The sequence below is a fragment of the Saccopteryx leptura genome, chromosome 10 (assembly GCF_036850995.1).
Source record: "Saccopteryx leptura isolate mSacLep1 chromosome 10, mSacLep1_pri_phased_curated, whole genome shotgun sequence".
NCBI lineage: Eukaryota > Metazoa > Chordata > Mammalia > Chiroptera > Emballonuridae > Saccopteryx > Saccopteryx leptura.
In genome coordinates this window covers 44,983,832-45,011,386 of record NC_089512.1, presented here as the reverse complement: position 1 = coordinate 45,011,386, position 27,555 = coordinate 44,983,832, and the positions used below count along the sequence as shown (strand labels likewise).

Below are 27,555 nucleotides of genomic sequence, written 5' to 3'. Positions count from 1 at the left end.
AGCGTTGGGACTGGGGAGCACCCACGACGGCCCCGCGAGGCCCCACACCAAGCCAAGTGGACAGCGGCCTCCGCCTCCACCTTCTACGGGGAATACACAATTCAGAACCCGCGGAAGGACAACCCAGTTAGGGTCTAGGCCCACAGAGCCTAAGCACTATCAAAACAAGCCCTAGACCCGCAGATGTGTTCCTGGGTCCCGGACCCAGATCCCAGACAGCATCCAAATCCCGCGCATTTGAGAGAGACAGGATTTGGAGAAGGTCGAGAGCAGTTTTAATTTAATCAAATTCTTCGGAATAGTGGTATCACCTGCGCTTTCCCATGCCTGTCAGAAGAGGCCTAGATTGATTTTCCTCACGTAGTATAAAAAATATTTCACGCACACGACCCAATTCTTTTCCTTAAATAAAGGCTACTGACTGCCTACTGAGATCTTTCTTCCAAGATTCAGGGGCTGCTCACTGAAAAAGTATTTACTGAGGCCTGCCACAAACTCGTGTGGAGCTAACAGCCAAATAAATGCACTAAACGTACAAGTTTTGCTCGCTTTTTAAAAACATTCATGTGCCCTGTGTTTTGGTTGTAATGAGCCTTCTTTAAATTTTTTCTTTAGGAAGGATTCACTACCAGATGACAACTTGGTATGGAAAGGCTGTTCTTTACCTGACTTACATCCTGTTTTTAGCTTGGAGTACCATGTTTGCAACCCTACATTCTAGTTCTTGACCATGTTTTCAGAAGGTGATCATTTTGATGAGTAAAGTATGTATTTCTAGTATGAAATACAAAACCAGTAAAACTTTTTTTTTTTTTTTTCATTTTTCTTAAGCTGGAAACAGGGAGAGACAGTCAGACAGACTCCCGCATGCGCCCGACCGGGATCCACCCGGCACGCCCACCAGGGGCGATGCTCTGCCCACCAGGGGGCGATGCTCTGCCCCTCCGGGGCGTCGCTCTGTCGAGACCAGAGCCACTCTAGCGCCTGGGGCAGAGGCCAAGGAGCCATCCCCAGGGCCCGGGCCATCTTTGCTCCAATGGAGCCTTGGCTGCGGAAGGGGAAGAGAGAGACAGAGAGGAAGGAGGGGGTGGGGGTGGAGAAGCAAATGAGCGCTTCTCCTATGTGCCCTAGCCGGGAATCGAACCCGGGTCCTCCGCACGCTAGGCCAATGCTCTACCGCTGAGCCAACCGGCCAGGGCCAAGTAAAACTTTTTTGATTTTAAATAATCAAGGGAAAATATACTGCCTTAAAATCAAATTAAAGGATCATGCAATTTAAAAATAAAGGCAGGGTTTTGAAGGCTGGCAGGTTGGGCAACATGCATACACATGTACATTAGCAGCTCCCACCCTCCTGAAAGCCAACCACCCTTTATTCTCTCTCCCTAGACCACACATTTAGAAAGATCTATTCCAGTAAACTGCATTTATTAGCTAATGATTCATTTTCCCACTTTAAAAAATGACCCTGCAATGTTTTTGTATATGTAACTGCCAGTCAGAGCTTCTAACAAAACTTAAGCTAACCCTTTGTTAATCATGGATTCCAACCTAAAGAGACTTGTCTGATTGCAAGTTTCCATGTTTTCATTGAGGGTTTTAGAAACAGAATAATTCGGACCTCAAACAAAACTGTGGCACCTGAATCAGGAGCCATGGGCATGGCTCTCTGTGCTTCCCTGAGATGTAAGGTGGAAAGTGGTAAAGCAAAGTAATTTGGCCTTTGAATTCTGTCTGCCTGGGTTTAAATCCCAGCTTTGTCACTTAAAGGTCAGTCACTATGTAACTTTAGGCAAATTACTCAACTTCCCTGAGCCTTGGCTTTTTCATCTGTCAAATGGGGCTAATTTTAATATTACGCTTACCTCATAGGGGTTTTTGATGATTAAATGAGATAATATATGTAAAGCAACTACAGTAGTGCCTGCCACATAGTAAGTGCTCTGTAAGTGTAAGCAGTTGTGGCTGTTAGGGCTGGAAGACAAGTATTCGGAGCTCTAAATTCCTACCATCCAAACAGCAAGAATCATAGCTTCTGTGTGTAAAGCAACCTTTATACCCTAGAAATTTTCCATGGGTAAGCTGCCAGGGTCACATGGTGAGTGACATAAAGGGATTTAAACACAGGTCTGATTCCACAGTCCACTTTCTGTGCTGCTAACATGTTCCAAGGTGGTACCTTGATCAGAAGCTGTCAACAGCTTGTTAAGGGTGAAATCGGCTCTGGCTTTCCTAAGAGGCTTAGCAAATGAATGGCTCCTTACATCCACTTGGGAATTCACAAACAGCGGCATTTCTTTCTCATTAGAGCTAAATGTTTCTCCAGAAGCGAGTAGATTTCCCCAAATTATTATTAATAACATCACAGCAACATTTTTAAACACCACAGCCTAAAACTTACATAATCAGCCTGTCCTTCAAAAATTTCCACCCTTCCTCATAACCAGTCACAGATTCTCTCTCTTAATCATTCTTCTGACTATGGGGAACTATCTGGAAATTTCCAGGGACGTCCCAACCTGTCATTATTTTATTGTTTTCTGGAAAGGTTTATTCTTTTCTTTAAAAGACTTTATTTATTTATTTTAGAAAGAAGAGAGAGAGAAAATTCAGGGGAGGGGGAGGAGGAGCAGGAAGCATCAATTTACAGTAGTTGCTTCTCTTATGTGCCTTAACTGGGCAAGCTCTGGGCCTCGAACCGGCGACCTCAGCATTCCAGGTCAACACTTTATCCACCACGCCACCACAGGTCAGGCAGGTTTATTCTTTTCAAAATAACTAAATGTGATTTCTTTTTCTATAGCTTTATAATCCTTTTCATTTTAATACATTTGCTAATCACAAAAGAATACCTAAGACTTTCAGGATTCTTTCCTCTCTCCTTAAATTCCTACCAGTTCTTCAATGTCACCACAACATGGCTCCCAATGCTTTTCCAGTGGCCTTTGAGGAAACTTACCTTGTTTTCTACTTCATTTCTTTTAATCCTCACAATTTCTGTTATGCTACAACTCCCTACTTGCACTTTTTGATTTAGGACTATTGGCCAATTTAACATTTATTCTCCCACTTCTCTTTCTTTTTTAAGGTTTCAATATTATCATAATATATGAATAGATATGTGTTGTATCTATTTTTTAAAAATAGATTATATTTACTGATTTTAGAGAGAGAGAAAAAGACAGGATTGGGGGAGAAGTGTGAATTGGGACCAACGGGATAATCGGTGTCCCACCTAAGTGGGAAGCATCAATTCAGTTCCTTCTCATATGTGCCTTGACCAGGAAGGCAGCCTGTGGTTTTTGAACTGAGGACCTCAGCATTCCAGGTCAATGCTTTACCCACTGCACCACCACAGGTCAGGTAGTATAGTCTCTGTTAAACCCGCCTGCTTCCTTTGTTTCCTATCATGGGTTAGGAATCTATAACTCATTCTGCCTCCCATGTTTGCAGCACTCTGTAAACTCAATTTATAATTTTACTTTTCCTCTTTTCCCTCATCCTGTGTACTCACCAGATTCTATCACTTGGCTTCCCCTGATGTGGCTGCTTATCTCTTTCCTTTCAAGCTTTTTAAGAAAGTACCTATCCAAATCATTTTCTCTAATCTTCACCGCATTCCTGAAAGGCTTCTTGTGATGTTGAGAAGTCTACCTAAGCCCAGAAGAGGCAGCATTTAGAATAAGAGTGTCAACTTCCAATGCCCATGGGAGCCAGGCAGGAAGTAATATGAATTGGAATCAACTGGATAATTGGTGTCCCACCTAAATGGAGCGTGGGGATGGTCACCACCCAGCCTCAGACCAATTATTGCCAGGTGGGAATGCCAGATCTGCAGAATTTTCTAATGAAGCCAAAACCAGGAATTTTATATAAAATATATGAAATGTCAACTATTAAAAAAAAGGAATCTGAATCTGATCAAATCTCTGGTTGTAACTACCAATTTATAAGAAATCTCTGGGACAGAGGAAGATGTAAAATAGCATCAAGAAATGCAATCATCAAATTTCAAATTGTGGGGAACTACAAGTCAAATGAATTGCTTCTTCAACAAAATTTTTATAGCAATAGCAACAATGAAAGAAAGAGAGGGAGAGAAATCTATAGATTAAATGAAATTTAAAGAAATATTAATTGCACTGAATAGACCTTATTTGGAATTGTGCTTTGAACAAATACATTTTTTAAAATGACCTAATTGGACAAATATGAATGCTGACTATGATATTTGATGTTATCAAAGAATTATTGTTTTTGTTGGTGTGGTATTGATACTGTGGTTATTTTTATTAATTAGTCATCCACATTTTTTAATGTATTTTTTAAGAAATTCACATTTTAAAAACTTTTTATTTAGAGATATTTCAAAGTCATAGAAAAGTTGCAATAATTGTACAAAAAACCTACATACACTCTACTCATATCTATTTACCTATTATTTTTTCCTGAACCATTTGTAGGTTGCAGACATTATTCTCTTTTACCTCTAAATATTTGAGCATTTATTTCCTAAGACAAAGGACTTTCTCTTAATATCCTTATCTTTTAGAGAATGATACTAAAATATTTAGAGATAAAATGATATCTGGGATTTTCTTTATTTAAAATAATACAGGAGAAGGTCCTGGCTGGGTAGCTCAGTTGGTTAGAGCATCATCTGGATACAGCAAAGCTGTGGATTCGTCCCAGCCAGGGCACATACAAGAATCAACCAAAGAATACATAAGTAAATAATACAGGAGAGGATTTACATGAAACAAGATCGGTCAGCAGTTGAGAACTGTGGAAGCTGTATGATGGCTACACTGGGATTCACTAAGCTAGTCTTTCCATCTGTTTTTAAATCTTACAATAAAGTTTTAAGAGAATATGGTAATAAAAGACTTTAAAATGACACGAAATGCTTCTGATATATTAAGTGAATAAAAAGAGGATATAAAATTGTCTACAAAATATTATCTCAACTATTAAAAAAAAAATCACAAAGCATAGCTAAAAGACTGAAAGAAAACATGCCATGATGTTAACATTCCAAATTATTTCATAGTATTTGTATTTTACTTTAATAATTAGAAAGGGTTAAAATAATTAAAAATTAGAAAACAAATACATTGGTAAATGATTCAATTAAAAGTCAAACAAAATACGTATGTGGACTGGACTGGTCAATGGGTCCCCAGTTCGCAGATTTTTACTTAGAAAATGGTTCACAAACTATGGTCTATGGGACAAATGTGGCCTGCCACCTGTTTCTGTATAAACTAAAAACTGAAGATGGCTTACATTTTTAAATGCTTGAAAAAAATCAAAAGGAGAATAGTAGTATTTCATGACATGAAAATTAGATGAAACTCAAATTTCAGTGTCTACAAATAAAGCTTTGTTGGGACACAGCCACAATCATTTCTGTATCTATGATATGACATATATACATACCATGATATTATTCTTCATATATTATTGTATATTTAATTTCACCAATAAAAAGTTTGTGGAAAGTTTTTTCTGTTGTTATATAAATACTGATATACTATCTTCAATTTTGCCTCAATCCACAAAGACTAAAATATTTACCTTTTATAGAAAAAATTTCCAAACCCTAGCTTAGAACTGGACTACTTCTGTGACCTAAAAGCATTAGAAGAATGCCCTGGCCAGATGGCTTGATTCATTAGAGAATCATCCCAAAGCACAGAAGTTACCAGTTCGATCCCTGATCAAGGCTCATACAGGAACAGATTGATGTTCCTGTCTCTCTCTCAAATAAATAAAATAAATAAATAAAATAAAATAAAATATAAGCATTAGCAGAAAGAGCACTGGACTAGGAGTCAAGCACAACCTCTTAACTATCCGAGTGACCTGGAGAATCACAACTTGTCTGGCCCGCAGTTCTCTCAATGATAGAATAAAGTGTGCGTATGGTCCACATAGCACTGAAGTCTGGTTCACATTCCCGTAAGTGCTAAGTGAGAAGTACAGGGATGATGACAACACTAAGTGCTGATGTGCCAGGTGTGGGTCTCCTGGAGATCAAAACTTCAAATAATCGAAATTGGAGACAGCTTTCTAGGCACTCAGACTTAGGATACACTGGTGAACAGCAAAGAAGGACCAACATTGGGCGCTGCAAAAACAGAGCAGCATGCCTCTTGTTGACAACCTGACTTTGGGGAAAAGAGTTTCTAAAATCTGCAGGTTAATGTGGGTATTTTGGGTCTCTCTTCATTCTGAGCTTTGTAGAAGACCCAAAGACTAGGTCACAGCACATGTGAAAACTCTGCTCATTTCACTTAAAGGTTCATTCTGATCTAATAGAGTGATTTGAGGTGAGGCTCTCTGGCATCCTCAGCATGTAGAATGGGGGCTTTGAGATGGAGACTTCATAAGACTCTAGGATAAATCACCTCTAAGGATGTCAGTCTGTAGGTTCTTCAGAATAGCCCACATGGGACAATTAAGCAACAAGGCCAACAATATGACTGAAGCCTGACAAATAAGACAGCACCCAGTCCCAACACAGCAGGCCTGCAGTCTGTCTTTTAGGGGCTCTCCCAAGGCTTCATTTTCTAGTTGAAACTCCTTCCCACCCTAGCTGGGTAGCTCAGTTTGTTAGAACGTCGTCCCAATATGCCAAGGTTATAAGTTTGATCCCCAGTCAAGGCACATACAAGAATCAACCAATGAATGCATGAATAAGTGGAACAAATTGATGTTTCTCCTTCTCTCTTTCTCCCTCCCTCTCTCTCTCTCTCTGTGTCTCTCTCAAAAAATCAATCAATAAAAAAGAAAATTAAAAAAAAAAAGAAACTCCTCCCCATTCTCTCTCCTCTGCGCCCCGCACCCCCAGCTTCAGGGTGCAGCACAGCAGCCCCTCCTTGCGTCCACCCACCCGCCTACCTCCTGACTGCTCCCTTTGTTCCCTCGGTCTTATTTTCTGCACCCCCTGGCTGCCTTCTCAGTCTGTGGTCGTCTCTGTCGCCCCACTTAGCCTCTCAGATGACCACCGTTCTAGTCCACATTGTTTCCCCCGCATCCTGCAATTTATAGAGAATCTTTCCATGATGTGGCTCCTTTCTTTTCCTACTAAAGATTCCCCTCTTCCCTTCAACAGCTCAAGAAACAAGAGGAAGGGAAAAAAATTATAAGGGCACTGCCCTTCTGGGATTTAACCACATTTTCAGCTGGTGGCTTTTGTTTTCTTGTCTCGCTGGTTTGTAAGGCCCTCAGGGCAGGGACTCCAAGTCTTTGCGCTCTGCGCTGGGAAAGATGGGCAGGACTGTTAGGCCTTAATTAGAGCAAGACCTCAGACAGGGGTGCAGATTTTAGCAGGCAAAGGAAAAGGAATTTCAAAATATCCATTTGGTAGCAATGACCACTGGGTAAGTAAGAGAGAGGTTTATTTTATTATGTAAAGAAAATCATAAAAGCTCTCACTCTTTTCATGAACACAGAAAGGATATTTACACTGGCATTTTAAAAACAAAACAGAACCAAGAAACAAACACCCTCCAAGAGCCAAATACAGTGAGGGCAGACACAAGTCCTAGTCTCAAACCCTGGGCAGGAATAGCTGCAGAAGCACAGAAGCCATTAAGAAAAAAGATACAGAATGAGTTATAGGATCAAAAGAGCAATTTTCTGGTCATTGAGACATTTAGGCTATGCAGAACCATGCTGGGATCACCTAACACAGACAAGTGCTTTGGCAACTTGTCTTTGATTTACCTGCTGCCCACAAAGCCTGCAGCAGAACAGCCAGCAGGGAGAACCCTCACTCACCAACCCACGGTTAGCCAGGGAAGGTAAAAAAAACAAAAAACAGAAGCATCTTGCCTGCATCAAAAATTCAAATTTCTGCATTCAAGGGCTTCTCAACTTAACATCTGCTCATGAATGCGAAAGAGTGGCAGCCATTATCCAGGTCACCTGGCAATGCAGGCAGACCAGCTTGGAGCAGGGCAGTCAGACATACGGTGGCTTATTAGGAGCCAAGACATCTTGGGAAGGTAATGAGGATGGGACATAGTGTCCCAGGGAAGAACCATCCTTGCTGTTGGCTGAGATGCCCCAAACTGAAGACTGGCCTTCAGGAAACAGTATAAAAGGCTACTCAGAGAACAGCACATCATTAATTCTTTCTGGAACAGAGATAACACATGACTGTGCCTGTCTGTATAATGTTCCAGCATCGTATAGAAACCTGGACCAGAGTTTCATACTATATTCCATTCTTCCTGGGTTATAGCAGTGTCTGTCACATAGTAGATGTTCAACATATGCTTGAAGAAGTGAACTGAATTGTTGAAGCCCCCTGCCCCACTAATGGGTAATACTCTACTACAAAGGACTAGAACAGTCTTCATGCAGTAGAGTGTTTCATAGCTAGTCAAAATCAAAGTATAAAAAGTCAGGCCACCTCTAACTTATAATAAGCAAAATCTACTAAGTTATGAATCAGTTTTAGAAGATGCTTAGGGCCTTACAGTTCCTAACTTGTATATATAGCAAACCTATACCTTTGTTCTTAGATTTTTATCAGTCAGCAAACTAACCTAAAAGGCATAAAAGAGTTCTGAGTCTTAAGAATTTTCTTAGTATTATTTGCTCAAATAGAGAAATATCACTCCAAGTAGTCTTCAAGAAGCCACTAACAGTCCAAGAGGCCTGGAGAACTGAAGAGTTTTAGGTTTTGGAGGGCAATGACAATTTATTGGCAGAATGGGATAGATCTTTCCATCATTTGCCTTTGAAAAAAGTAAAGGAAATAGCTAGCTCAATGCTTGGCCCTGAGTTTAAACTCTGGAATTCTTATGAAAAAATAAAGCAAAAAAGCCGCCCAGAATTTTTTTTTTTCACTCTGAGAAGGCTTTCTTTTGTGAATTTCTTGGGTTAGCATTGAACCTGTGCCAAAATTTCATCACCACCCAGGACTGTAATGCCCAGAGTTTCCCTGCACCTTCTTAGGCAGCTTCTGGGTAGTACTGGGTCAAAGGCAATGACTCCGCTGGCATCAAGTCCTGGGAATTTGACTAAAATCAGTCATGGGGGCCTGGCCCACCTTCTCCCTGCAAGGGAAGTTTACCCAAATAAGGCTAAGTTCACAAAGTCATCAATATCTGGCTCTGATATCTCTGCAGTTACACTAAGAAAGGGAAGCTTGCAGTTTGAGCATGAGCACTCCTCTGGCTGGTCGAGCTCTTCCTGGCTGGCTGGGTCTATCTTATCATGTAGGTCAGTGGTCCCCAACCCCCGGGTCGTGGACCGGTACTGGTTTTGGGGCCATTTGATACTGGTCCGCAGAGAAAGAATAAATAACTTACATTATTTCTGTTTTATTTATATTTAAGTCTGAACAATGTTTTATTTTAAAAAAATGGGCCTGACCTGTGGTGGCGCAGTGGGATAAAGCGTCGACCTGGAACACTGAGGTCGCCGGTTCGAAACCTTGGGCTTGCCTGGTCAAGGCACATATGGGAGTTGATGTTTTCCTGCTCCTCCCCCTTCTCTCTCTCTCTCACTCCTCTCTCTCTAAAAAAAATCAATAAATAAAATATTTTTTTTTTAAAAAATGACCAGATTCCCTCTGTTACATCCGTCTAAGACTCACTCTTGATGCTTGTCTCAGTCACGTGATACATTTATCCGTCCCACCCTAAAGGCCGGTCCGTGAAAATATTTTCTGACATTAAACCGGTCCGTGGCCCAAAAAAGGTTGGGGACCACTGATGTAGGTCTCTGCTAAACACCATGTCTTTCAGAAGGCTTTCCCTGGCAACCCTTTTAAAGTGTCTCTCTTCTTTCCAACATGTCACATTGCTTTTTAAAATTTAATTTAATTTTTTATCTTTGCACTTGTCTTCTTTAATTCATTGTTTACATACTTATTCCCCTCCTCCCCACCACTACCCACCACTCTAGGGACAGGTCCATGAGAAGCAGGCCCTGGTCTCTCTTGTTCATTACTGTATTTTCAGCCTCTGAAATATGCCTAGCATATAGAAGTGCTCAATAAATGTGTCAACTAGGAACTCAAAGCCTTAGCATGATTTCGTACTAAAGAAAAAGTTGCTAGATTCTTTTCTAGATTCTTCTCCCTATATTAACCAGTTCTAAAACATGGCTATTCTGTGAGAGAGCCATGGTAATGGTTGTGGTACGTCAATATCACTCTAGTAGGAAGAGGTAAAATTTCTTTTAATTAGAAGATATTGACAATAAATATCAACCTGGATAATGATATTTTGGATGAAAGAATGTAATATTTTCCATTTACCTGACTAAACAGATCATTGTTATAGATAGGTTTAAAAAAAAAACCTCAAGATAAGGCTTGGAAAAACATTTATTATTATTTTTTTTTAAAAGAAGAAGACGAGTTGAGAATTTTATACTATAAATCATTCAGGCAGAAAACCACAGATTTGCCCATTTCATTTTAGTGAGAACAAAGCAGTTGTTTGCACATTCTTCCTGTCACACCTGCTCTGGCCTGCCCAGTATAAATGCCTTAGCCAAAAAGTGTAAATTGGTTAAGCAGAGCCTTCTGAACTATGAGAAGGGGTAAGTGCCATCCTTTACAAATGGCAGGAAGTGTTTTTGGCTAATCTAGAAAACCCAATAATAATTGTAAATGGGTAAGTTTAGAAATGCATTGTGCCTTGTAAACATTTCTGTGAAATATGGAGGCAAGGCATTAAGGTGAAAAACAACAAAGTAATAAATAATAATTAGTCTTCCATTCACTGGTCTATTTATTAGAATGACAATGGTACAATATACTTCCCAACAGTCTTATTTGGCTTTCAAGCTCCTTGAATTGTGTTTAAAAATTCTTTTAGGTAAGACCAAGAGCAATATAAATGAATAATGCCACAAAAAAATTACTAGGGATGAAAATCTCCTAGATGACGCAACCATGCTTGAGTTGAAAACAAAAGGATCGACCTTTTATAAAGAAGAAATACACTATTGAACCTATCAGGCATTCATTTTTATGGTAAAACAATTCTATTACATCCATCTAATCTTGTGATTAAGATTCAAATAGGTTCAAAATGATTAATTTGTACCAGCCTAACAAAATAGAAAGCATTGTAGTTGTATCTTTCTGAATAGCTATAGTATATTAATTACAAATGCCTAGTTCATTATTTGCTCAAGAGCGAATGAGAATTAGGTTGATCCTACTGCAACTGTTAAAGCTACTGGTACTAAAATAAATAGACAATACTGAATCAGGTTTCTGACATTTCCCTTCAGTTTATGATTCTCTGATTGATTTTATATTCAAATGTACTTAGTCATTTTAAGTCACAGGCAAAAAGGAAAATGGCTCCCGAACAGCCAAAGGGGGGGGGGGGTGCAGAAAGGTTATTTCATGACAGCCCAAAGAACGAAATCACTATGAAATGAATCATGATCTAATATAATTGAGCCAAAGAAAGACTTCCACACAAAATACTTAAGTTGGCCTCAAAACAACACAACAACAACAATAACAAACCTTTAGCCCGTTAGAGGTTTGATTTTACACACAGTGCTTTGGAATATGACAAGCTGCTAGAATACAGCCACTATTTACAAAAATGGTTCTGAATCTCAAGGTTCTTCGAATCAGAGCAAACCTCTGGGAGGTTTCAGGTTTGACAGCATCTTTCTCCAACACACCTACAAGGACGTTTCCACAAAGGCTCAACGTGCACTTATCATTGGGGTGGGCTTGGCTCTGGGTCTTTCTCTACCGAGAGCTCTGAGGTTACCAATGGAGGGATCAAGGAAAACAAGAGCATAAGCATTTTCCGATTCTCAGAATTTCTGAGATGCCTTTTGTTTCAGTGGCGCTGGTGAACTCGTGATAATGAAACTACACCTTTGTACACAAACTTTGACCAGCATTCTGGAGCACAGTACAAAGAAAATCTTAATTTCTGAAAGTACTGAGCACAAAGGAAGAGAAAAGGAAGCTCTCACTGTGCAAGCTTTCTCCCTATGTGCAGAAACCTGACTTAGTTTTTAAGACTTGCAGACCGCCTTTAAAAAATGTCTAAAACCAGTTCACACTCTATATGAGAGGAAAAAGAACTAAATTTTTCATTAAAGATTTTTTCTTTTTTTTTTTAAAGACAATATTTTGCATATCTGTTTTTGCTCTTTTAAATGAGATTGGTTACTAAGGAAACAGGTTTTGGCCCAGTTTTAATTTGAAACTAAAATATATTTGAGAAGTTAACCTCAAAGGAGAGAGCCCATGAAATTATTTTGAATTGTGTCAGAATTTGGTACTTACAGACCCACAGCTGTATGGTCTGCAATGAACCATCCTAGGGGCTGTTTTATTCAATGAAGCTCTTTTTCTTCTAACAGGGCCATCTACATTAAATATTTCTCACTTTACAAACTGTAACTCTTCCTCTCCCTAAATAATTGATGTATATAAAGTGTATATATTGTTGCATGTTATCTAAAATTAAATTTTTAAGCATATAAGTTTTTATTTTCATCTTTCATATAACACGTTTAAAGACCGTTTCTTAAAATTTAAATATTTTAAATGTTTCATATCAAGCTTGTTTGCGCTCTTTGAAATTATCTCCAGAAACCCATTTATTTTTGGTTTCAAGCTAAAATGGATCTGAATCAACAGACTTTTCAAAAAAAATTCTTTTGTTGTCTAATGGCGCCACACCTATCATATATATATAAATGATTTTTAAAAAAGAAATCATCTCTCTTTTATTGCAGAATCATTTTGTAAAAGTTTATAAAAGCTATATATTTCTAATAGTATCTGAATAGGAAAGGCTACCCAATTTAACACCCCCCCCAAATTATAACTGTCTTATTTAATTTTTGTTTTAAAAATCATATTTTAATTCATCTAACATTCTTGCTGCATGGCTCAAATTCCATAAAACATGCAAATTTCAACCTACCTGTATGTATCACTTAGTGCAATGCTAGCATGACAAGACACTCAGCCATTTTTATGTGAAGCGATGGAGACCGATTTCTCCGTCTTCTTGCTCACAAGTTTTAGATGCAATTGTCACACACACAAAAAAATCATACGCAGAACAGCTTGGATGTACTGTGATCACGAGAACTGAATTTATCAACAGGAAAACAGGATTGGAAAAAAGGAAGTTTCTCATCCAAGGTTTCTCTGAGGCTGCAACCAAGGAGATGGTGTGTTGAAATTTTTTTCCCTTCCTCCTCTGAGAGTTCAAAGCTTGGAACTGACCACTGCAAAGGCCACTGTCACATTTGCTGAAAATCAAACCACTGATACCAGCACTGAAAATACAAATTCGAGAACCAAGTTGTTTGCACACCACAAAGTGCATAGGAGTTAAAAATAGATCCCACCTTGCCTCCTACCTGCATAATAAACATGTAAGTTTCAAGTGTTTAATTTGATATTCACATTAATTAACAATACAACATACATTATTTAAAAGTCAGCAAATGAAAGAAGAAAGGGGAGACACCATCTGGTAGCAGAGTTTTGTTGTTGTTTTGTTTTTAGGGTTTTTTTTTCTTTGGCTTTGTTAAAAAATAAAAAGGTAAAATCCTATTTTGAATGTGATGAAAAGCAAACATCCAGAAGCAAATGAATTGGAACTGAAAGGTGATGTCGAAATATCTAAGGCTATAATGAGGCAAAAACAAGTCTTCACTACCAGATGATATGGCACACAGAGCATTTACATACTCACATCTGAAATACTAAGCAACGTGTAATGAATTCTATACACAGCATGCACACACAGCACAAGCACAGCTAATCCTGCCTGCCATCTTAGGCTCGCAGGAGCAAGATACGCACTGCATGCAGCACAGGAGCACTGGGGAAGGAGGAGGCAAGGGACGGCTCACCTTAAATGCAGTATCTGATTGATGTTGGAAGTGACATTGCATATCAGCCTCAGAGTCCTGGTTCAACTGAGTAGGAGGGAACAAAGAAAAATGTCATCAACTGGTGATGCAAGATGAGCCCAATCACTAAACACTGTTTAGCCAACTCCAAATTCTGCAACCAGGCAGTAGAAGGCATTTCATACACTTAAGCAGAGCTGCTGCACAATGACTGTGTCCTTCTGCTTCTGAGAAGCAAACAATCCTTTTGCTAAGGAAGAAAATCAGCTGGAATGAACACTGTCATGTCTTCTTGAAGAAAGCTTTCAATACAGTATGTATTTGGTTTGGGATGCATTTTATAGACTGTTAATTTCATAGCATTGCTAATAACAACAGCAATACAAAAAGCAAAACTGTTAAGCTATGGCAAAATCAAAAATAATATTATAAAAGGTGTAGCATTTCTAGATTATTTTGTAAAATCCTAAATGGTGCCGGCAGGCTTGTAGAAGAATGCATGATCAGCTGTCTGTATCGGTGCTATAACCTCTAACCACAAGAGTGTAAATGTATCCTGCTAAATGTATCTGCAGTACAAAAGGCAGATACCTCCTCAGCTGGAATGGTATTCAAATGTGAATAAATTTGTTTAAACTTAGATGTGCAGAATACAGCCAGGACAGAAAAATAAATTGATGCTGAGTTCCTTTGGATATACAGCTGACCAGCACTAACGATAAAAGCTATCCTTAGAATACTGACCTAAATAATGTTGACTTGCAGCAGCCTACTGTACTTGCTCAGAACATAGGACATGCAAAATGATTTTTCTCCTCCCTCCCCCTCCAGAAGCTAAATTGTAAAGTAACAAACCATTAACAGAAATCAAAAAGACTATATTTATAAAGAGGGAGAGTACATACTGTAAGAGAAGAAATGGTGTTGTGCTGAGATGCAATGTTTCTTTGTTTTACTTTGAGGCTTATCTTAGCTACGCTTGCATGATGACATTGACATCATGGAGGTCAGGGCTGACACTGGGGTGCTACCCGTTTTATGAGTGAAATGTTTTCTGTAAATTAAATCTCATCTATTCAAACACCAAATTTCATGTCTTCTTCAATACCACCTCTCTACCCCCACTGCTCAAGATTAATGGGAACTAGTTTTACTGTATGTAATAAATCGGAATCATCTTCTGTAGAGATTCCAATACATAATTGTAGGAATTAATTTTTTAAAACAAAAACCTTTAAGAATTTGTATGCATCCCCTTTCAAGCCTATCAACACATGCACGCACACATGCATACACGCGTGCACGCGCACACACACACACACAATTGAAGCTCAAATTGCAATGAAATGTTTAACATGTGGAACAAAAAAAAATGTGGAAGGAGCTGCTTATTCAGGATTTTTAAGAAATGCCCAATAAGCAAATACTGTTTTGCTACAAAACCGGTGTCACCATGTCCCCAAAGAGAGGAAAACGGCATAGCTTGCTAGAAAAATTTCTTCCAGATCCTGCCAGCAGGTAAAAAGCAGAAAAGCATTTCATTTACCATGCTGTACAAAACAAGAAGTCTTTTATTTTTAAGGAAATAGAACAGATTCTTTTCCACTCCTTCTTCAGCTACAAAGAAACCATACCCACCCCCATCCTTAGATCCTGGACATACGCCAACATTTTTATAAAATGCTATGAGACTGATTTTGAGCACATAACATATATGTTTCTCTTCTTTCTATCCCTCCAAAAGTCTTTCATTAACTATTGCATCACTGAATATGCTAATGTTAGTTAATTTTAGCACATGCAAAAATAAATTAATATTTTCTGAGGTTGCTGGTTTTCGAGTGCCTTTATTTTCTGTAAGGACTGGCTAAAAACAATCGGGTTAGCAAAACATTCAAGTTCCCCAGCATTTCTTTTAAAGGAGAAAATGTATTCGAACATCTTAACTTAGGTACTAGGTTTCACAACCAAATCTTTTATTTCTAGCTCCCATCCTATCTTCTCTCTCAGAACTCAATAATTTTAGCTCAATGTGTGGAAAGTACCCAGCCCAGCTCTCCCTTATACATTTTAAAGTATCCGAGTTGGGTTGTCCAGATGGTTGGTCATACCTGAACCACATCGAGTCCTCTTCTCTTTGGAACACATCTCTCTCTCCACCACCACTATTCCAGAAATAAACGTGGCTCTAACAGAGACAGTAGCTCCTGGTCTGACACCAATGGTGGAACCATCTTCCCCACCCCCACATCACTGCTCTATGAGCTCTGGTTAGCATTGACAGCGACAGAAAATGAGAATGGAGTATCCTTAGGCTAATTCCTCCTTTACCATGGGGGCTGAGAATTAAAGACTATCACTCTGAGTTACAAGATACCAATTTAATATAAGGTCATCTGTATAAAGCAGAGTTCTGGGAGTGGGGTCAGAGGAGGCTGCAGCAAAGACATAGGTATTTGGTGTTATTAGTGTCTGTTCAACTATTCCCCATTAATAACATCTAAAAGCTAGACATTTACATTAAAATACTCACAAATTATCTTGTAGGCTAAATAGTCACAATATGGAATCAACTCTAACCACATAGAACTAAGGCAATGTCTTCTCTTCCGGGGATAATAAATGACAGTGACAAGGACAGTAATCCATATCAGGCTCCCATGAGATGAGTGAATAGTGTTATGTCCCCTTTATAGGAGCAGGGTGGTGAATGTAGTTAGGTCCCCTACTGGTACTCATAAGCCGATGCCTGGGCAAGCGGTTTCCAAACTCCTTGTGGGGTTCTCTGTCCACTCTCTGTCAAAATGAGCCTAAAAGCCATGAGTCGGTTATTTTGAGATGTTCCAAAACACTCCATGAGCTAATGTGGCCTGTTTACTAGACCTGATTGTGTTAAACAAAACTGAACTGTAGTTGAAAGCACTCAGATGGATGAGCTTGTTTAGGCAGACATTCTCTGACTAGTAAATCCTGTTTTGTACTTTTAAAAAACCACGCTCATGCCTGAATTACTTGCTTTGTCATGATTACAAGTGGCAATGGTATGTGTTCACTTATGATTTTTAAAAATTTGTGCTCCTCACTAACCTCCTCAGGGCATATGCACAAACATGAATGCAAAAGACAGACCCTTTTTCCATGACGTAAACGCTAACCTGTTTTTTGCCACTTTGATGAATCAAGGACCTGGAACCCAAAATAATCTGGCAAGAGCAGGCGGGGGAAGGACAGAGCTGGCGGTGAGGGGAGCGTCTTTCACTTTGATTAAAGGCTCTTACTTGCTCACAGTCTCATTGTTCTGCAGTCTGAGCTCATTTTATTTTCAGTCCTGTAGGTTAAAGTTAAATTGCATGGCTTACATAAAGAACATAATTCAAGTATGAGCAAAGCTTGACTCTCTACGTTCAAAAAAATGTCATCAAGGCACTGCGTCCCAGAGGACTCTGGTTGATAAACATTTGGATTGGTTTGTACATTTTTTTACTCCATTCAGAGCATTAAAAATTACAGCTGGTTTCCGTTTATACCTAATATAGATATTCAACATTTGTGCGTAAAATTGTTATCAGGTTAGGCTGTTTTGATCTAAATTTAAAAAAATATAATATTCCACTACAACCAAATATAACATAAAAAGTTTAAAGATTTTTCTGAGGTTGGTGAGTATGTGTCTAGAGTGTGTTTAGCCCTAGAAACAACAAGGTTACAATCTATCAATGGCTGAAAAAGAACCTGGATGATATGGAAAGTCCAGTGCTACTTTGATTATCTACATTTTGCCTAGAAATCTGGGCAGGAACTTCTGCTTTCTATCTTGATCAGAGCTAAGTCTACAATAGCTTCCATTTATTGAGACCTTATAATGAACTCAATATCTTAGCTATATTATTTAATTCTAAACCAATAATCATGCAAGGTGAATATTAATTATCATCAATTTTAGGTAAGAAACAAATTGAGATTACTTTTCACACAGTAAATAGCAGAATAAGGATTCAAACCTAATCTTGACCAATTCTAAACTCTGGGTCTTTTCAACCAATTTCAACAGGATAAAACCTCCTCCCTCCACATTCTGCCCTGATGTAGGAATCCTTTTGCTGCGCAGACTCCTGGTAGAGGGGACACACTCCTCCCGGAGCCCCAGTTACCCCTGTTTATAAGAACCAGCCTCAATTCTTCAGGTCCTGGAAATTTAGGGTACCTAGGATGATGGACCAGCAGGTGGAAAAGACAGAACGAAATGGAAAGAATGAACTAGTAGACCATGCTGGAAACTTAAGGTTAGACAGCACTAACAAATCAGCAGTTCACAAATTTGGTCAGAGATCTGTCATAATTTGGAAATGTTTTACAAGGTAAAATAAGTGGAAGAGCATACATTTCCATCTGATAGACCACTTCCTCTAGTGAAGCCCCGTCTTTTTATGTTACAAATGGGGAAAACTGAGGCTGAGAGAGATCTGGTCATTTGTGCTAGATCACACACTTACTAAGTAAATTGATTCATTTGCTGTATTAAAAAGCAATCTCGTTTCCTGTTATACCTAATATACTCAGCATTTGTGAGTAACTTGAACATATCGTTAGATTGTTCTAAGCTAAATGATCATTAAAGAAAAATCAGTGTAACAATCAGGACTGACCTGGTTTCCACAATGTTTTTGGCCCAAACAGATAATCTAAGTTGGTATTACAAGTTCCTCCCCCAACATATTTTGAAAATGAACTTTTAAAAAGCTTAAATTTTGAGTAAGAGATTTTCCTCCAACAAGATCTGTGTTTCAGATGCATCATTTTAATGATCAACTCCCTGCTAACATCTGTATATTCAGCCACTGTTTCTAAGATAGATCCCTTTCACCTCCAAAAGTTTGTGATTCTAAAAAAATGCAACCCAGGTTGCTTTCTAGGTTAGGCCAAGAGCTGGACTCCAAGTCCCCTGCCGCCTGGTTATATGGCCAGCTGACTGTCTCCCTCCTTGGCAGTAATTTTATATGCCAACCAGATGGCTCTCAAAGGGGGCTTTCTAATTGACTCTATCAGCTCCACCCTACCTGGGAATATGAGAGGAAGATTATCTTCCTCAAAGCTCATGAGGCAATAGAAGGAATGACTGGGTGAACAGACAAGCCTGAGAAGTCTGATTTCCAGAAAGTCTCTTCCAATTCTTAGACAGGAGCTTTCTCACGCCTGCCCATGAGCATCTGTGTAAGAAGTGGGAAGACAGTACACTTTTGATGGCAAGGATGGGCAGCAAGCCTTGGTGACCAAACTGAAGTTACCCTACAGGAAAGAGTTGGAGGGAGAAGGGGAATGGGAACCATGTGGTTTTCAACAGAGAAAAAGTGGTGACTTAAGGCTGCAAGGGAGACTGTGGTGGATACCATCCCATGCACCCTAATTCAGTTCAGACTCTCCTGTGGGAATATCCTCAGCATGTCTCACTAGCCTTTTCAATATCACGACCTCCAATTTAGCAACAGAATAGTTCCTGCTTTAATTTCTCTGCACTTGAAACATGGCTAGTAAAGACCTTGAATGCACTGGAGATCAAGAGCTTTCCTGCATCCCTAATCACATGTTCATCTGCGGTCATGACTGCTTGCCACTCCCCAAATGGGCAGCATGTAGAACAACAGGGTTGTCTTGAATTGGCAAAATACATATTCAGCAAGAAGGCTGACTTTCTTCTTTCTAGAGAGATTAGCAACTAGGTTGAAAAGGGAGGGTGGGCTATAAATGAAGGTGGGGAAGAAAGACTTCTTACAGATCAGTCAGATCCAACCCACGTGAGTACACAATCCTCTCCTTGTATCTTTCTTCATTCTGGGCAGCACATATTCCAAAAACCTACCTGGGAACAAACTCATTTGCTTTTTTTTCCCCCCGCAGATAAATGACTTTGTAGCTCAGAAGGGTTACTACCATGTACCTCTTCTCACCACAGCAGCTTAACAAACCTCAATGAATTTTCACTTCCTTTGGATTGAAGATAAAAGCACAAGAAGTTTGTGTTGTATTAAATTACCTATCTTTACTCATATCTCAGGGTTGCCTCCTGCTAGATCTATGTATCTGCTATGGTACCTAGAGTGTTGCCTGGTGCAAGAAAGGGACTTAGAGGTGTGTGCTCTTAACTAACCAACACCAAACTTGGGGGTCCTTTCTCTGCTCCCACCACTACCAGTGGAATCTTCAGCTTTGTACCATGAAGTCACTTACTAGAATTGGAGAACTCACTCCACAAGTTAAGGAATAGACCTGGGGACTGAAAATACCAATAGAAGTCTTTCAAACACTTAGTCACTTGTTTTACCCAGGGGGCCACAGATTGTCTGTTCCTTCTAGAACAGGGAAAGGGGAGACAGAAATAAGAGTGATATGACTGGGTTCTGGCTGGTTGGCTCAGTGGTAAAGCATCAGGCTAGCATGTGGATATCCTGAGTTTGATTTCTGGTCAGGGAACACAGAAGAAGCACCCATCTGCTTTCTGCACCCTGTTCTCTTTCTCTCGCCCCCCCCCTCTTTCTCTCTCTCTCCTCCTCCTTCTCTCTTCCCTTCTGCAGCCATGGCTCAAATGCTTTGAGCAAGTTGGCCCTGGGTGGGCACTGAGGACGGCTCTGTGGCTTCGCTTCAGGTGCTAAAATAGCTCAGTTGCCAAACAACAAAGCAGGGGCCCTAGATGAACAGAGCATACTGCTAGAGGGCTTGCCAGGTGGATCCCAGTCGGGGTGCATGCAGGAGTCTGTCTCTGCCTCCCCACCTCTTGCTTAATAAAAAAAAGGAGTGACCTGACAGCAACACCACTGTTCCCCTCATTTCCTCAGGCCCTCGGTGGCAGAGCATGCTTCCCAGAATTACAGAGAATGCCATCTAAATGCTTGCTTTGAGGGAGGAAAAAGGTTCAAAGAGACTGCTGCAACTCAAGACCTCAGCATCCAGGATAAAAGCCATGTTTCTTAATTTCTAGTATTCTGCTCTCTGTAAGTCAACATACTGGCTCAATTCTTTTTTTGGGGGGGGGGGGCTCGTCTGGGATTCAATTCTTTTTTTAACTCCAAGCTTTCACTCAAATAGATGCTTAATATAGTAATAGAATAAGTGAATTAATGAATAGATGCCAATATAGAGGGTTTATAACTTGTTTCCCATAAGAAAATGTTATAGTATACTTACTTTTTTTTTAAACAGAAAAGCTCAACTAAATATAATTTTAAGCAAAATAGTAAATATTGGCCAAAATATCACCTGGAACCAAGCATCCCTTGAGAGTATCAGAGAAGTAGGCTTGATCGCTATTAAATCAAGCAGATTAAATTTAGCCAGCTGAAGTAACCTTTATCCTATTTGGTTTACAAAAAAAAAAACAAAAAAGTCATGAGTTAGCATGAGCAGCTAAAAATAAGTTGCATGTTTCATTTTCTGTTGTTCAGTATGATTCTGAAACCAAAAGGTACAAAATTAGGAGATTCACCAACACCTACCGATGACCAACAATTCCAATTTTTACCTTTCTAGCAGGTAGTCCCGATCTGTACCTCACAGCCAGACCCAGTACACTGCTATCTGTCTCACCGTGGTCCCTTGAGATGAGTCCCCTTAATAAATAAGGCATGGCAGGAAACGGGGCTGAGGCCAGTCCAGGGGGACAGTGGCTTGTGTGTATTTTATATCCGGACAGGATGCCACCTAGACACCAACCCCATTTGCTCAGCCTCAGTTGTAGCTGATGCTGGGGACCCCATCGCAGAGCAAGGCAGTAAATAAAACTAAAATTTCATTGAGATGGGGTCCTAAGGTAGTGACAACAGCGAGTAACCCTTGCCCTAAATGTCCATGGCCTTATGCAATTCCATACTGCAAACGCAGGCGGTTCATGGTAAATTTAATTTCAAAACTGTCTTTCAAGGGCCAAGTCTGACGAAAAGGTAAGTGTGACAGAGGCGGAAGTCCTTCAGAAGGAAGGCAGCCACCCCACACTGGAACATTCAGCTAGGGCACAAGGCCTGGAGAGAGCATGCGGGTAACAGAAAGCCCTCGGCTGAATGAGATTGAAAGGGGGCAAAGAAGGGTTAATCTGCTTCTGTTAGAGGAGGGGACATTTAATGAAGGTGAAGAGAATAATCTGTATGAAGAGCACAGAAGACAAAGAGCCATTCCAGAAAAGAAATGCTTGTGCAGGGCAAGATGGGTGATTTGTCCTGGATTTTCACCGTGAGGCCATTTCTTAGCCCTGTCTTTACATTGCTTTGAAGTTACAGTCTCAGGGAGGGGTGCAGGGAGCAGATTCACACTCAGTGATGAAATACTTGAGCTCTGATTCCATCTGAGATGGGCGTCTCTGCGAAGCAGAGGGTGAGGCCGAAGCCAACAGAACGCTGCCATAGAAGCCTAACCATAAATAATCAGAAAGCGGCAAAATAAACAATAGGAGCTGCTCATGAAAGGGAAACCAGTGGCTGGTCCCCCTTTCCTGGGGTGGGGAACACCCGTTTTTTTAAACTTAAAAAACTTTAAAAAATTGCTTTTAATAACTTTTTGGGAAATAGTTTTAAGATTCACAAGAAGTGGCAAAAGTAGTACAGTAATTGTATAATTTCATCCAGCGTCCCTCAATGATAATGTCTTCTACCACTACAGTACCTTGTCTAAACCAAGAAATCAACATTGGTGCAGTGCTACTAACTCAGGTACAGACCTTATTCAAATTTCACCAGTTTCTACATGCACTCTGTGTGTGTGTGTGTATCTGGAGTTCTATTAAATTTATCACATGTGTAGACTGTAGTAGCCATCATCAGAATCAAGATACAGAACTATTACATTACCACAAAGAAACTCTTGATAGTTACACCTTCCCCTAGCCCTAACTTCTGGCACTGATCTACCCTCTATCACTGTAATTTTGTCACCTTGAATATGTTATAAAAATGAAATCATACAGAATGTAACATTTTGAGATTGGCTTCTTTCACCCAGCCTAATGCCCTTATGGTCCATTCAAGTTGCATATAAAGAGTATGTGCCTTTTTATTGCTCATTCATATTGCCTGGTATGGATGTACCAGTTTGTTAACCATTTGCTCACTAGGGGACATATGGCTGGTTTCTAGCTTCAAGCTATTACAAATAAAACTGCTTAAATATTCATGTACAGGTTTTTGTGTGAACTCAAGTTTTCATTTCTCTTGTGTAAATACCTCAGAGTGGGATTGTACGATAAGTGCATGTTCAGCTTTAAAAGAAATTGTCGCACTATTCCAGAGTGGCTACACCATTTATATTCCCACTACCAATGTGTGAGAGATCCAATCTATCCGTATCTTCACCAGCACTGGGTAACATCCATATTTTTTATTTCAGCCATGCTGATAGATGTGCAGGAAGCTCCCTCTGATGTCCCCAAAGTGGGAGGAAAGTACGGGGTCTTCAGAGCTTGGGAGAGGGGCTTCAAATACCTTTAACTGTTCTAGCTTTCTTGTCTAAATAACAGCTTGGGCTGTCTGGCATTTCACTGATAGAAAATGGGGCTCTTGATAGGGGGTGAGCCTTCAGGTTTGTCCAGTTGCTCCTGACTGCAGTAGTGGGATACTACCACCTGGTGATGCTGGTTCTTTGAGGCAGTACCTCTCAGCCTAGGAGGCAGACTTAATAGTAATGACCCTCACCCCCATTAGGTGAATATGAGAGCCATGATAGGAGAGCCAGGGGCAGGGACAGAGGGGCCAGGCTCCTCCTGCAACTTTGGCCAGAGACTGTGTGAGAACTCTTTATTCTCAGAGTTACTCATTAGTAGCTAGGAGAGGGAAGGTAGGTATGAAATGAGCACAGAGAGGTAAGGATATAACCACCAGTGGCACTTGTCAGATAAGAGGTCCCACTGAATACTTTTGCCCTTGGACTTCCTACTCTGTTAACCACCCAAGACTCCTCCACAGCATGCGAGCACCTGGCCTGGATGCCATCAAACTCTGATTTCTATCTCCTGGGAGTTAAATATGGAGTTACTGCTGTCATCACCATAGGGGCCTTCCTGGCCTAGCAACTCAGGTCCTGTCAGCAATTAGAACTTCATCTAAGTATCAGGAGGTGCCTTAGCCAAGGAAGTTGTTCAGTCGGAGAGACAGGCTTTGCATAGGGCCAACATCATAGTGATGACTCAAACTGCCCTAGCCCTGTCTGGAAAGTCACTTTCCATCTGTGTGCCCCTGAGTCAAAGGAGGTTGTGGACCTTCCCAGGATCTATATTCATCATGACTCTGGGTCCACAAGTTTGGATCAGGAAGCCAAGATTCAGGAGAGCGGTGATTCTGCATGGCAATGGTCAAGAGATAATGGAGGCCACGCACAGAAGCTTGGTGAGCACAGGCAGATTTCTGGTGCCAAGCATATAGAATAATGGGTGCAGCAGAGGGTCCTTTGTGTTCTAGCTCCTGTGCTTTACCTGGTGTAGTCACAGGAGATGGATGTGGACTTGGGCATGGTTGTATAGGAACTGAACATAAATAGGACTGTCAGGAGCTGAGTAGTCTGTGGAGGCTGAACTTAAAAGTGAAATGATATGATCATTTGGCCCCCAGAAGTTGAGGTAGTAGAGTGAGAGGAAGGGCAGCCAGATATTATCAGGTGACCAGTGGGTGTGCTCTGATGGGTTTGAGCAGAGTTATGCAGACAGGATGAATAGTCACACTTCCTTTTAGGAGATGGTGAGAATTTTTATATTTCATTGTTTGCTCACTATATGTTCTTTGCTATGACAGTTTTCCAAATTTCCATTTTCAGGTGCCTCTTCTCTGACCTATTGTCTCTCCAGATGAGCTGAAGGCAGCCTAGTGCACAACATCTTTCAGATTTAAAGAGGCAGGCACAACTTGGGGCAAGTGCTGGCCCTGACCATCGAGTTATGTAATGGAGACTCCATCATTGAGGTTGAATCCATGGCAGCTCCCCTCTAGCTCTGGCTTTGTCCTCTTTTCCACTCATGCCCACCTTGACCTAAAATTTTCCCACAATGTGGGTCTAGTGCTTGCCCTGTCCCTGCTTTCTTAGCTTCTGACTCTGGACCCCACCTCTTCCTCTGCTCTCGTGGCATGGACTTGCATGGCTGCCCTACGTTCTCCTTGATCAAGCTTCAGTGTCATCACCTTTGGCTTAGGGCACACTGTGGTCTGGCCTATTAGGCAACTAAAGTGGACAACCCCAGAGGGCTGCCCACACATGTCCTGAGATATGGCTGCCTATCAGAAGCAGAAAAGAAGTCCTCTAGATGAGGGAGGAGCTCATTTCAGCTGGTGCCTGTCTCTTTTCCTCAGAGGTTGGGTGGATCCAGGCCCTTTGTCTATACTCAAGTTCCAGTTTTATCTCTGCCATTATATCTCTGGCACAAGGAAGATCTCTGGGTAACCACAAGGAAGTAAGTGAACTATTCTGGGTCTCGGTTATTTCATTCTTACAATAAGGTTTTCTGACCATACTATACCACGAATAAGGGAAAGATCTAAAATTCAGAACCCTAAAAAGAGTCTTTAAGTTAAATTCTGATTTAGATACACTAGCTCAGAGTTCCCTAACTTTTTTCATCTAATAAGTATTTGCTGAAGTGAAACTTGAATTGCACACAGCATATCAATAGTTCTCAGGTTTTCATGTGCTTAAAGATTGGGAGGCTATATTAAAATGCATATTCCTAGGCCCCTCCTCAAAGCTTCTTTTGCCCCTGGAGCCTAGGAGCATGCATTTGAATGTGAGAAATTGAAGAGGACCTAGGTTTTGAAACAGACACTGGTAACTTTTTAGAGGCTAGTTTATTAATATGCATTAGGGTCTTTAAAAACAGGTCATTTGAGCCTGACCAGGCGGTGGCGCAGTGGATAAAGCGTCGGACTGGGATGCGAAAAGACGCAGGTTCGAGACCCCGAGGTCGCCAGTTTGAGCACGGAGTCATCTGGTTTGAGCAAAAAGCTCCCCAGCTTGGACCCAGGGTCACTGGCTTGAGCAAGGGGTTGCTCGGTCTGCTGAAGGCCCATGGTCAAGGCACATATGAGAAAGCAATCAATTAAAAAAAAAAAAAAAAGGTCATTTGACCTACTGATTCAATTATAGGAATTTTCCTTAAGACACAAAGATAAATCCACAAAGATTTATCTTTAAAAATGTTTACATATTTATAACACCAGAACACTAGAGGCAATCAAAACAGCCATCAATAAACAGGCTGGGTAAATTAAGACATATCAGTCCAATGGAAGCATAGTCATTAAAAGTCAAATTTTCAAAGACCACGTAGTCACTTAGAAAATGTTTATAACATACCATTAAGTGGGGTGAGAAAAAGCATATAAAATATCATTTCAATAATTTCTAAAAGAAGAAATATATATATACAAAATATTGGAAAGAAATACATTGAAATGTTAGTATTGAATTGTTTGGTTGTTGTCTCCTTCTTCATATTTTTTGTATTTTCCAGATTGTGTGTAGTGACTAGTTATGGCTCCTTTTGTTTAAAAACCAGTGACCCTGGCCAGTTAGTTCAGTAGTAGAATATCCACCTAGTGTGTGAATGTCTCGGGTTTGATTCCCGAGAAGCAACCGTCTGCTTCTCCACTCTTCCCCGTTTCCCTTCTTTCTCTCTTCCCCTCCCACAGACATGGTTGGATTAGTTTGAGTGAGTTGGCCTCGGGCTCTGAGGATAGATTTGTGGCCTCCACCTCAGGCTCTAAAAAATGGCTCAGTTGTTGAGCAAAGGAGCAACGACTACAGATAGGCAGAGCTTCACCTCCTAGTGGGCTTGCTGAGGTGGATTCTGGTGGGGGCAAATGTGGAAGTCTTTCTCTGCCTCCCCTCCTCTCACTAAAAAAGGGGGAAAAAAACCCAGTGATTTTTATTTTTTATTTTTTAGAGACAAGGAATTTGCCTCATGTAGAATAAAAACTGAAAGACTTCTTAGGAGTTCAGCGCAGCAGTGTCCCAGCTGCAGTGAGAGGACTCACAAAACAGACAGACTGAGGCTGGTGCCTGGAGTAAATTTTGAGCTACACTCTCTTTTGCAAAGTACCTTGGCATAGATGATGACAAGGAATTTGAGTCAAGGACAAAGTCCTTTTCTCTAGTTACTACTTTCCTGCTACATTCAGGGATAAAAGACTATAGGATCTGGGACATGGAGGAAAGTTCACAGTTGAAATGACATCCTTACTGCTCTTGGACTGAACTCATGCTTGTTGCCTCTGTGTATAATGCTCCCAACCCTACTCCATAACACCAAGCAGACCCACATCAGTCATGATTAGGGATTCTGGACAGATGGTGGGCTCCATTCTGGTGTGAGAGCACCACCCAGGGTCAATGTTTTCGTGGAATGGTTTCAGAGCTTCCTTGGGCCAATGCACTGACAGCTCCAGAGAATGCCAGGAAGCAAATACTTTTTGGCAGGGAGATGGCTCAAATCCATCCTCTTTCGCAGATTTCAGTGAATCCTGGGTCAAACCTCTCTCTGATAAGATTATAAGCCTTGGGGTTAGGCCTCTGGCCTAGACTCAAACCTTTCCAAATGTCCTTGAAATTTTTATGCTTTGGCTCATTAGAAAGTGGTGTTAAGGCTTTCAGATAAAAGTCAATTTAGAAAGACAAAAACAAAAAAAATTAAAATAATGATACTTAACAATATTA

At 40.5% G+C, this 27,555-nt stretch overlaps 1 protein-coding gene across 1 annotated transcript in view; it reads right to left on the bottom strand.

Moving 5' to 3' along the window:
- ZBTB38 (zinc finger and BTB domain containing 38) overlaps nucleotides 1–27,555 on the bottom strand; it is a 76,444-nt gene that overhangs the window by 43,728 nt on the left and 5,161 nt on the right. Inside the window, exon 3 of the mRNA XM_066351932.1 lies at nucleotides 13,882–13,947. The gene's annotated coding sequence lies outside the window, so the exon portion shown is untranslated. The remainder of the gene's footprint in view (nucleotides 1–13,881; nucleotides 13,948–27,555) is intronic.